A 13,284-nucleotide genomic window follows, 5' to 3' on the forward strand; every position below is an offset into this window, starting at 1 on the left:
AACAACTTTTTTTCACTGAAAATTAAATATTAAATAGGATGCATTAAATATTATATTTTATTTGGAGATGGAAATCAAAGTCTGTTAAAATAAATTGTAGTTGCCAGTTGACTGGATTTAAAGATAAGTGGACAAAAGTAAAAACGAAATAATGTCCATATGCTTTTTTGTTATTTTAAAAGATTGTTTTTAAAAAATTTAACATTTTGTTTCATAATTTAGAAAGCAATAGGATTTAAAAAAAAATAATATTAAAAAAAAATGTTACACATACGCCACAGTGAACAATAATGGTAGTGTAAAATCATAGTGAGAAATGTGATTTATTTTTTAATTGGCGGCTACTGGTATTTAAACCCACAACTCTTTCGTCATAGTCAATTGCACTTACCATCGTGCCAAGGGTTGTCTTTGGAAAGGTATAAATGTGTTGAAAATTGACGACGCACATAGGAGTATTGTCATCAAAAACCTGGCTATAATTATTTTTCGTGGTTTTTGTTATTATTTCTGTTTAAAATGAGTATTCCTGCAAGAAAATACAATATAAAACTAGTTTTTGTTATTTTTATTTTTTTTTACCAAAAACTAAAAAAATTGATTTATGGCCTGTATTCCGCCTGTCGACATTATTTTTCTCAAAATTTTTTCCTCATCCCTAATACGCAATTCTCAGTTTCTTTTCTCTCTTCCCCAAACTTAATTAAGATTACCCAAAATAAAATACACTAATAACATCAGTAAATTTAATTTAAAAATAAAAAACGTTGCATAAAGTAAGGAGTATTTTCTATCAGAAAGTGAAAAACTCTAAAGAGCACCTAAGAGCACCCAATTTTTGTTGCATTGTGTTAAAGAATATATAAACTAACTCATAAGTCTCAATTCATCGCAGAATAACGGGGTATACTAAAACAAAATTATTAAAGTTCAAATAAAAACTTACCAAAAATATCAAGTTTTTAGATACTAATTCTAAGCCCGAATTGAAATAGAAAAAACCATCTAACATTTTCAAAACTTTATTAATATCGTTAATAAATAACTGAAGAAGAATTCTGCATTTAAATTTTTTTAGATTTCTATCACAACACTTCGATATCGCATATAGAATAACACTTACCAAAATACTTCGAATTCAAATAAAAATGAGGTAGATGTAACAGTTAACTTTGAACTCATTTTTTAACAAGATACGATCGAATAACAAAAAAATTAATGCAGCATAGTGACACAGGTTAATTTTGCAGCCACTTTGCCGAACTTTTTGGTGTCAATTTTGATTTTCAGAAAGTCGACTTATGACCAGGTTTTTACTGCAAATACTCCTATGTGCGACGCTAAGATTTTTGCAATGCTAAAGATAAATAAACCCGACGGTAGATTAATTTTTCAAGGTTTTAGTACAAGTTAAATTCCTTATTTTTCAACTGTAAATATTAGAATATAATGTATATTGAAAAATTAAAAGACATCTCACTACAGGATTATACAGGGTGTCCCAAAAGTAATGGATCAAACGAAATATGCAGATAGGCCAACTTTAGGGCTCTCAGAATTTGGTAACTTGTTCATCCCAAATCCTTACGGTTTTCAATTTAATGCAGTTTTTGTGAATTATCGAAAAATCTCGACTTTGCAACAGTATTTTGCTTCCTCCGGTCATAATTGATTTTTGTTTTTTACAATTCTTTCACTAAAACATTGCCTAATAATAAGAAATAATTATTTAATCAAAATATTTTTTATTTCATACGCCATTTTGCTGCAAATTATGTAACAGTTCCATGTTTTATAAAAACTCAATTTCTTACTTTTATTTGAGAGGAACATCCCGAAAAAAAATTGTATGGTGTGATACTGGTTTATTATTTTAAAAACTTGCCGTGTTATTGCACTTTTCAAAAATGTATAAAAATTTCCAAAGTTCAAATTAGAACGAAAGATATTACAATTTTAATGCAAAAAAAACAGGGGTTTTCAGAGCAAAATAACAAACAAAAATCGAGGCTTTTATTCAAAAAGAAATAAACAAACAACAGTCGAGGAAATGTGTTTATTTTTCTTTGTTATTTTTCTCTGAAAAGGCCTGTTTTGTTGCATTAAAATTGTAATATCTTTTGTTCTAACTTCAAGTTTGGAAACTTTTATACATTTTTGAAAAGTGCAATAACACGGCAAGTGTTTAAAATAATTAACCTGTGTTACACCATACAAATTTTTTGCAGTGTGTTGCTCTGAAAAAAAATTAAGTAATTGAGTTTTTATAAAACATGGAACTGTTAATTAATTTGCAGCAAAATGGCGTATGAAATAAAAAATATTTTGATTAAATAATTATTTATTCTTATTAGCCAATGTTTTAGTGAAAGAATTGTAAAAAACAAAAATCAATTATGACCGGGGGAAGCAAAATACTGTTGCAAAGTCGAGATTTTTCGATAATTCACAAAAACTGCATTTAATTGAAAACCGTAAGGATTTGGGATGAACAAGTTACTAAATTCTGAGAGCCCTAAAGTTGGCCTATCAGCATATTTCGTTTGATCCATTACTTTTGGGACACCCTGTATACCGAAAAATCAATCCTGAAAACGCAGTTTTTAACAAGACATATTTTTCTACTAAACTAGCTTACTTTTTCGACACCATCTCAAATTCAATGTTATATTATAACCAAAAAATACGGTGTTCAAAATTTATAAAACTCGTATTATTTTTTCCTCACATTTTGGTTTCATTTTTTCAACAAAAAAAAAAATAACGAAAAATTAATGCATTTTTCACTTTGAAACATAAAAACGTAAGAGTTCACAAAATCAACATATTTGTTTTTTACAATATTTTTGAGGTTATGTTAAAAAAAAACCACGACTCGCAAGAACTTGCTTTTGTGATTATCACAGATAAATCTATTATATATATTAAAGTTTGGTTTTGTGTACGTTCGCTAACCGGCCACACCGACTGACTTATTTTCTTAATTTTTTTTTTTTAATCAAAGAGGCATAAGAGGAGAAGGTTTAAGGCAAAAAAAAATTTAAGATTTTATAGGGTAAATAGGGGTAACAAGACATTGAAAAAAGAGGCTATTTTCTAAACGGTAAGTCGTAAAGAGTTGACTTTTTTTTTAAATGATAGACAAATTTATTCAATAGTTAAAAAATGTATTGAAAAAATTCAAAAAAATTTCAAAACCAAGTTATGAATTTTTTTTGCAAAATTTTGCACAGAAATTTGAGTTACACCATGAGAAAGATATTAAAAATAAAAATTTTTGAAAAACAACCTAATTTTTAGATACATTTTTGAGTAGTCTTTTATTTTTTTGGAATTTTTAAAAGTCTGCAAAAAAACCTCAAACTTATTTAGGTTTTAGTTATGCGCATGCCTAAGTATTTTCCATAGGCCACTTCTGCTAAAAGTTTAAAAGTGAATATTTTTAAGCTCATTTTATGGACTTTTCAAGTTTTGATCCTCTTTTTCATTTGAAAATTAACTAATTACAGAGTCGAAAATTAGAAATAAATACAAGAAATGGCGGAACGAAGTCCGCCGGGTCAGCTAGTTATATATAAAAAAAAAAAAAAACCAAACAAAATTAGATTTGCTGCAAAGTTTTAATTATAATCAAAAAAAATTGTTAAATTTAATTAACTAATCAAATTTGGCGGTTTTGAGTTCAGAGTCCCTACCGATCCTAAATCTTATGAACGAAAATAGGAAGCATCCTCACAGTTTGGCTGCGTCTTGTTTATTCTTCCTACATTATTTAAACCAAGACATTCTTTAATTTTCATGTCCTTTCTAAGAATGAAAAATATAATCTCTTTTTGACAAAGTGAAAAATATACTTCAGTTTATAAATCATCGTCCATTAAGTCTCATTTTACACAAAAAATTAAGTACTAAAGAACAAATTGAAAGAATAAATCACTGAAAATATACACAAAAACAAAAAGAAAAAAAGATAAAGAATCTTCATTGAAATTTAATCTTCCCTCCAAAACAAATCCTCCTAAAAAGCCACATTTCCAGCATATTTCAAATGGATAGCCCACAAAAAAAAAACACTTTTAAAGCATTAAGGCTAATGCAAATTAAATCACAATTAATGTTTCAATTCAACCCAAACCGCAACCACGCCAAACGCTCTGCCTGCAACGAATACAAAAAAAAAAAAAAATTGAAATGTTTTCGCACCAAACTGAATGGTTTGTGGCTTTGCCTGTTGAATTAAATTTCCAGCCTATAATTTAGGCTTTGATTATATTCACAATATTTTTTTCTTTGGTTGTTAATTTATTTTAGACTGACCTAGTTGCACGGTTGAATGATAAAAACACCATTGTTTCGAATAAACTGACTAAATTAAAATTCAATTTCCTTTAAGGAAACATCTGGACACTTTTTCGATTTTCCTATTAGTTCCTTTTTTTTTTTAAATAGTTAATAGCAGGCTTTAACTAGAGTTACCGTGTTTTGAGAAACCAAATAGAACTGTATTTCTAAGAAATGTCCTGAAAACGGTTTTGGTCCTTTTCCATTAGAAATGGTCACTCTAATTGTAACATTCACCCTTCTTGTTCTGGCAATATTGATAAGGGTCATTATGTTGATTTTAATGGCTTCGATGTACGAGCGAGTATTACCTTTTTTGGTTACTATAAAAAAAAACCGTTCGTTCTATCTGTTGTTCATAATAAATTCAACTAACTTCTTCTATATTCCCATTTGAAGGAGTGAGTTGTGTGCTTCATTGATTGGCTCACCAATCACGAAAAATAATCTTGGTTGGCCCAACATCTCCAAGTCTATAATTAATTGGTTTTGGCTATGTGGAAGGATTTTTTGCACATTCCTCTGGCTTTCCTTACTTTTTCCGGTCCAAAAGATCCATATACATACACTTAGGTACACAGTATATTCATTCGTGTTCTGGCGGAAATCTTCATTAAAGAGGCAAACCGACTTTAAGGCTTAATTAATATCCTTCACCTTTGGCATACAATATTGTAAATAAGGTACTTTTACTTGCGTTCACTTCGAAAACTTATTTTTTTTTTATTTTATGAAAAGTGTGAGGATGATGTATAAAATGTATATCGAAGTTTGAAGAGCCACCCTCTCCTCTCTTATATGAATAAAGTTAAATCGTTTTATGGTGGTAAACAAGCGTACAGAAGGACCGAGAATATAACTTTGCAAACAAAAATCCTTAGCACTTTACTACATTACCTCGAGGTAATTAAACCGCTCTACACAAGTGTTCACTCTTGTAAATTTGTAACCAAAGTCGGAAATGGTGGTGAAAAGTGTTTTTGTTGTTGCTCTTGTCCGTCTCGTCTCGTGTAAGTCAGCTTGATGAAAAAAGTTGTCAAAAGAAATGAAGAGCGAATTAAATTTCATTTAATTTGAGTATTTAAATTTTCAAATAAATTGGAAATTGCTGCTTTGTTTAATTTTATTAGAATTTAAATGATTTAATGATGGTAAATTTAACACGAAATGAATCTCTTTGTTGTTGTTTTTGTTTTGGGAAAAACTTTACGGACAAAATTATCTGATTAAAAAAGGTGAAAAAAGAGAGAATAGGAATTCAAAGTTCGAAGACTTTGTTGTTTGAATTTTAATTTTTTTTTTTTTTTCAACTTTTAATTTATTGGAAAGGTATGGTTGGTTTAAAAAGTATAAAAAAAAGAAGGAAGAAAAAAAGATTTAAAGAGATTGTAAGTTAAAATTTAATGGCGAAAAAAAATTTAACTGTTTAAGTTGGTGAAATAAATTTAACTGCATCATAAGATATCTTCGTTCAAAATACAGTGCAGCTTGAACTCAATAAATTAGCAAATTTTTTAGGAAAACACTTGGACCAAAGCGCTTGTTACGCTTATAACGTCGTATACTGCTGTTAAACTTTTTAATCTTCGTGAGTTATGTAAATTGTATTTTTATTTATTTATTTCCAAAATTTTTACTTTAAGTATTGTAGTTCTTAAGACTTTGTATAATGTGAAAATAAAATTAAAAAAAAAATAAAAACACCTCTGTGCTGTCGTTCACAAAATTTAGGTTGTTGGTTTGGTTGTTTCCATTTTTGACTTAACTAAAATGTGAAAACGTACATTTTCAACAGAGTTTTAAAAAATCATTTTTTTAATGAATTTTTTGTGTATTACAAATTAAAATAAAATTATTTTTTGCAAATAAAAAAAAAATTGCAATGAAAAAAAAATATTCATTGCAACTGAAAAAAAAAATTGGATTAAAAAAAAAAATTTACTGCAACGTTCAAATATTTGCATTAAAACATTTTGCATGCATTGAATTTTTTTTTCAATGCAGAAAATTTTTAATTTTCATTAAAATTGTTTTTTAATGCAAAATATTTTCGAAAAATTTTATGCAAATATTTTTCAATTGCAATAACATTTTTTTTCTTAATGCAAAATATTTTCAGTTGCATAAAATATTTTTTTTAATGCAAATATATTTTAAAATTGCAATAAAAATTTGTTTTTTTATACAAATTTTTTCAGTAATCGGGACAATTTGGAATAAAAATCAAAAGTTCCTGGGGAGAGTACGATTAATTAGACGACAATTGATAACGGTATTTTGTAGAGGAGTTTAATTCAATAATTTTTTAAGATGGGAGGGCGGTCCATCTCCCCCCGTTTAGGGGGGAGGGGCAATTTTCTAAAATATCACGTTAAATACAAAAAGAAATTATCAAAAACCAACGGCAACACTTACAGTTATCAATGATACCTTTTTCAAAAGCCAGAATTGTACACTTGATTCTAAATTTTAAATCAAATTATTGCAATTAATAGTTCTCGAAATAATCAACCTCAAAGTCAAAATTTGGGAAAAAAAGTTTTAAAAAAAGACATTAAATACTATTTTTACCTTTTTTTTAACTTTTTTGTGCAACCTATCGATACTTCCTGCCCACCGTGACCTACACGAATTTGATTTAACATTTTAAAGTAAAAAAAAATTGTGATGAGGCACTATCCTTTTTTGTATTAAAAAAAAAAAACAATAAAATGTGATGATTCCAACTAAATGACGTTGACAAAAGTTCAGTATCGAGGTAGTTATTTTTAATAATTTTTTTATTATTATTATTCTCACTTTACTCCCAAATAAACTATGCACAAGCACATATAAAAAAAAATATCTCACTCCTTATAACTGTCCCACTAAAAAAAATACATAATTGCTCTCAATCAAAACTAACAAAATACTAGATTATATTACACAATATAATGAACACGGATTTATACATCCATTTAACGATTATTGTTATTATATTCTCGATTAATGGGTCAACTATAAAAATTAATTGAAGACTCTCAAACTCATTGAATGAAATGGTATAAGTGGGAGGCGTTTTTATATATCCTCACATCTCATTAATGTACGACAAACAAGCAAATTACAAGGAACTTTCCACATATTTTTTTTTGTTTGTTTGTTTTTTTTTTTCGGTGGTTTGATACGTGACTACTTTAACACAGCCGGTGTATTATTATTAGTTTTTTTTGTTGTTGTTGTTTGTCCTTTATAATAATGGTGGAATAATTTATAGAAGTGGGTGTGAGTGTAGAGTCAAAATACAAATACTTCAAAAGCTTTACGTAATCGTTTTCTAAGAACTTTATATGAGCCTTATGTTTAAGTTATACTTTTACATTATAATTACATTTAGTGCGTGTTGGTTGATGTTGGTTTGACAATAAAAATCAGAATTGCTTTTCTCTCATTCGTGACCATTTTGAAACATCCATCTGATGGAATTGTTTATTTTATCAATATTTTGCCGATGAGCATTAAATAACATTTTGTCTTTCATGAAAGAGCCAGTATTCCACACCCCAATCGACCAATAAGAGCATTCTTTCATTGAAAACAAGACACGTCGTTAAGCAATAAAACATCATGGTACAATGTTTGGGATGCAATGTCATTCTTGTTTACACTTGTGGTGGGTTTTTATTGTGTCAATAAAAGCCAGTGATAAAAAAAAAAGTTCAGTAAATTCTGTCTGAAAGTATTTCAAGTCTCAATTTTTGACACTAAATCCAAACACAAATTCTTGAACTAAACGTTTCACATACCAAAACTACTGGGTAAAGGCAGTTCATTAAATTTTTGCATTCAAAGTAATTGTTAGGTGAAAAATGTATTAATACAGTCAAATAAGGTGAAAAAAGGGGTGAATGCTAATAGAAATTTTTTTCACTCAATACCTTCGTTTTGGCATTCTACAACATACCTCAAAAGTCTAGAAAAATCTCACAGTCGCGATTTTGAAGATCAAAGCGCGAAATGGAGATTTTCAAAATTAGCGATAATAGACAATGGTATTATATACACTTACTCGCTTTGTAACAAGGTGAAATTCTAGAACTTGGACTTTGCGTCTGATTTTTTCCATATATCTCGTTTACGGCTTGATCGATTTTGTTCTAATTTTGCACAGTTATACTAACAATGATCCTTAGTAATATTGCATTCCAAGATATTTGAAAAAATATATTCTTGAACCACAAAAAAAATCGAAAAGGAAATCGATTTTTTTCGTACCTATAATTTGTAGTATACTTTTTTTTAATTTTTTCAAAAACCAGCTCAGGTAATCTTTTGCAAACTTCGTCAATACGTTAATAGACAATGTTCAAATAATTTTGCATACTAAAAAGTAAAAGCTTTTATTCGTGTTTTAGTTTTCTTGTAAATTTATATAGTTTTCTGATATTTTTTACAAGAAAAATTTTTTAAGTATTCAAAATTATTTAAAAAAGGTTTACTACAAATTACACAGGTCAACACGAAATTTGTGCATGGGTTGTGATTATGAAATTATGATAGCTATATTGATACTCATCTGGAAAACATTTTTCTTTTTTTTTTTAATTTGCTTTTGAAGTCAGCAGAGCAATTTCCAGTATTCAAGAAAATCTGTCTTTTACAAAAATTGTAGGATGTAATTTTGGCAAAAACTCGAGAACGTCTTAATCGATTTGGCTGATTTTTGTTTTGTTTTCTTCATTTTATTGCTGTTTTCATATTCATATTCAGGAAAATAAAAAAGAAAATTAAGAAGACAAAAGAAAAATTAAATCGAAATTTTCGTTTTGTTCGAATTTTTGTCAAATGGGAGCTTAAGGCATTATTTGATACCTTCTATTTTCAATATTTATGGTCAACGGCGGATCCAGGGGGGAAGGGGGCACGGGGACACGTGCCCCCCCTGGTTCATACTTTAAGCAAATCAAATTAATAGAGTTGTTAAAATATATGAATAATAACAGAAAGTACTTCAGTGAAACTCTTGTCTATTTCTGGCTGGAAATGCGAATTTTATTGTTTGTTGCATCCCTTTACCACCTCACAAATAAATAAACATATATTTTTTTGTTGGGTAAACACGAATTTTTTTTCGATTTAAAAAAAGTCAATTTTCTAAGTGTTTTTTTTTTTAACTTCAAAGTGATTTTGGTGAAAGATTTTGATACCTATGGACATCAACAACCAAGGTATGAATGGTATTCTAAAAAAAAAATAATTGTATATGCAACTCCATTTTTTCATACAGAGGGGTTGAAGTGCACACTTAAAAAATTTGAAATTTTTTCGTTGTTTTTTTTTTTAAACAGTAGTGTTTTTAAAACATAACGAAAATAAAGGCCCCTTGAAAAAAAAACTCTTCAAAAGCGACCCTTACTTATAGATTTTAATAAATATTATGTTTTCGAGAAAATTTCTTAAGGGATACCTTTAAAAATATGGAAAGAAATAGTATTCCAAATTTTAAAAGTATCGGTGCAATAGTTATGAAGTTATGAGGTGAACCGGGTTTGAAAACATTAGTTGTGGGGAGAACGATTTAAAGTTTTGAACTCTGGACTAAAACGATCGTAAGCAAAATATTTAAATACTCATAATACAGTCAAATAAGGAGAAAAAAGGGGTAAATCTCGGAATGAATGTTAGTAGAAATTTTTTTTGCTCAATATCTTCCTTTTGCCATTCTATAACAAATCTCAAAAGTCTAGAAAAATCTCATGTCCGCTTGTTGCGATTTCAAGGTCAAATCGCGAAATGGAGATTTTCAAAATTAGCAAAAATAGGCTATGGTATTATATACGCATATGATACATGATGTCAAGGTATTTTTTAATGCTGATTTCAAAAAATCTAAAATCAAGACAATCTGACGTCTCTGGAAAAAGTTATACCTGTTTTTCATCTGTCAACTCATATTATTATAACAGTTGCAAACTTACTGCCGAAAAACCCTTAAAAGTTATGGTAGATGAACCAAATTTTGCATGAAGATTTTAGAATCCATCATTATTAAAAATCAAAACAATCCCTTACAAAAAATATATATACCTACGAAATAATGGTATTTTTTGATGGAGGGGCAAATTTTAGGATATGCACTAAAGAAGATTCTTGTTCATCTTAGGAATAAGTGCAAATAGGCTAATTTTTACATTTTAATCTTTGTTTGGATATTCTTTAACTACCCTCAAAAATCTAAAAAAATCTCATGTCCGGAAGTCCTAATTTTCTTGGTTTGAAAATAAGGTGCAGATTTTAAAAAATTAATAAGAAAAGTTTAAATTTTTATATGTATACCAACATAAGCGACATGATTTAAAGGTATTTTTTAACACTTATTCCAACAAAACTCACAAACAAGTCAACCTGACCATCCCTGAAAAGTAATGCACTTTATTCATGTTGATCTGACACAAATATCTGAAGTGTAGTTTTTCAATTTTTTAAAATCTGCACCTTATCTTCAAACCAAGAAAATCAGGACTTGCGGACATGAGATTTTTTTAGATTTTTGAGGGTAGTTAAAGAATATCCAAACAAAGATTAAAATCAAAAAATTAGCCTATTAGCACTTATTCCTAAGATGAACAAGAATCTTTTTTAGTGCATATCCTAAAATTTGCCCCTCCATCAAAAAATACCATTATTTCGTAGGTATATATATTTTTTGTAATGGATTGTTTTGATTTTTAATAATGATGGATTCTAAAATCTTCAAGCTAAATTTGGTTCATCTACCATAACTTTTAAGGGTTTTTCGGCAGTAAGTTTGCAACTGTTATAATAATATGAGTTGACAGATGAAAAACAGGTATAACTTTTTCCAGAGACGTCAGATTGTCTTGATTTTAGATTTTTTGGAATCAGCATTAAAAAATACCTTGAAATCATGTATCATATGCGTATATAATATAATAGCCTATTTTTGCTAATTTTGAAAATCTCCATTTCGCGATTTGACCTTGAAATCGCGACAAGCGGACATGAGATTTTTCTAGACTTTTGAGATATGTTATAGAATGGCAAGAGGAAGATATTGAGCAAAAAAAATTTCTACTAACATTCATTCCGAGGTTAAACCCTTATTTGACTGGATTATCATAACTTGGTCAATTTGGCTCCAATAGACCAACAATTTGAACACAATATTTTTGAGATATAAAAAATTTTAATGCAAACAAAAAAAAAAAAAAAAAACTGGGTCTTCCGGGAAAAAAGTAGCTATATTTCAGTTTTTTTTTTTTATTCTTTGGAATGTCTTTAGTAGTCTTTAGTATTTGACTAAAAACTACCAGGTCATTAAATAATGGTATAAATATGTCCATAATAATTCAAAATTTTATACAAAATCAATTAAAATACGAAAACATTTTTTTTTAGAAATTTCATCTTTAATACTTATTTTCTCAAAAACTATTTAATAAAACAACTTGAGTCAAAAAATAAAATAAAGAATAAATTACTTACTTTAAGAAAAGTTATAGCACAGGATTGTACGTGCATTTTATGATTTTTAATATATGTATTTTTTTTTCTCCCGGCTAATCGGGAGGTAAGTGGGTAAGCACTTAAGTGGGTTTTGCTGTAGCAAGAAAATGAAAATTTTTCCTTCCGAATAACTTTTTAGTCATTTGGTACCTATTTCATGAAAATATGCCCAAACGTGTTTGGCTAGGTCATAGACCAAAATACCGCACTGTGCGTCGTTAAAATTCGTTGCTTGTCAGTCAGTCGTATGGTACTTCACTTTATTTCTAAATGTTATTGCTGATTTTTTTTGCCAATCCGTCCCTTGTGCCCCCCCAGAAAAAAATCCTGGATCCGCCCTTGTTTATGGTAAAAGTAATTCACTCTGATGGTACTTTTAATCAGAGATACCCAAAAGAGATGAGAAACTTCTGACGTCATACGGGTTTGCCTACAAGCTGCTTTAGACATTTTTGGATAAGTATGCGTAAAAAAATATACATTTTTGGCTAAGTATGCGTGAAAAATCGTACATTTTTGCTTAGGTGTGCGTAAAAACACCGTGGCTACACTATGTGTGTTTTTCACATTTATTCACGAATACAAAAGAGATTACAACAACACGAAATAAACAAATGGGTTTTGGGGGGTAAAACGTACGAAAGTTTCCCATCTCCTTTGGGTATCTCTGCTTTTAATCATCTACAAAAATAACTGTATCCAAACTGTAGCCAAACTACATACATAGTTCATATTGAAATTCTTTATTTATTGAAACATTAAATTACTTGTTTGCTTAGTATTTTTATTATTTTGTTGCATATACAGGGTGTCTACAAAGTAATGGATCAAACGAAACTTAAGATCTCTCAGAATTTGGTAACTTGTTCAGCCCAAATCCTTACGGTTTTCGATTAAATATGCAGTTCTTGTTAAATTTCCCTACTTTGCATCAGTATTTTGCTTCCTCTGCCCATAATTGATTTTTGTTTTTTTACAATTCTTTCAATAAAACATTGCTTAACAATAAGAAACAATTAATTAATAAATTTTTTTTTTTATACGCCATTTTTCTGCAAATTAATGAACAGTTCCAAGTTTCGTAAAAACTCAATTTCTTGCTTTTATTTCAGAGCAACAAGACGAAAAAAATTTGCATTGTGTAACTGTGGTTTATTATTTTTAAAGTTTTGCTGTTTTTAAAAAAGTATAAAAGTTTCCAAACTTGAAGTTAGATAAAAAAAATATTACAGTTTGAACTCAAAAAACAGGGTTTTTCAGAGCAAAAAACCTTGTATTCATCAAAACTTTTTTGTTATAATTTAAGTCGAATAAAGTTCCTGAGCAAAAATGTAGATCTTTCAATTATCTACATTTTATACCCTTACAGTTTTTTGGTACAATGCACGGTTCTTGCACTATTGCTCATTAAACTCGAGTTAGACTCACAGTGTATGA

This window comes from Episyrphus balteatus, chromosome 3 (genome assembly GCF_945859705.1).
Source record: "Episyrphus balteatus chromosome 3, idEpiBalt1.1, whole genome shotgun sequence".
In the NCBI taxonomy this organism is placed as follows: Eukaryota; Metazoa; Arthropoda; class Insecta; order Diptera; family Syrphidae; genus Episyrphus; species Episyrphus balteatus.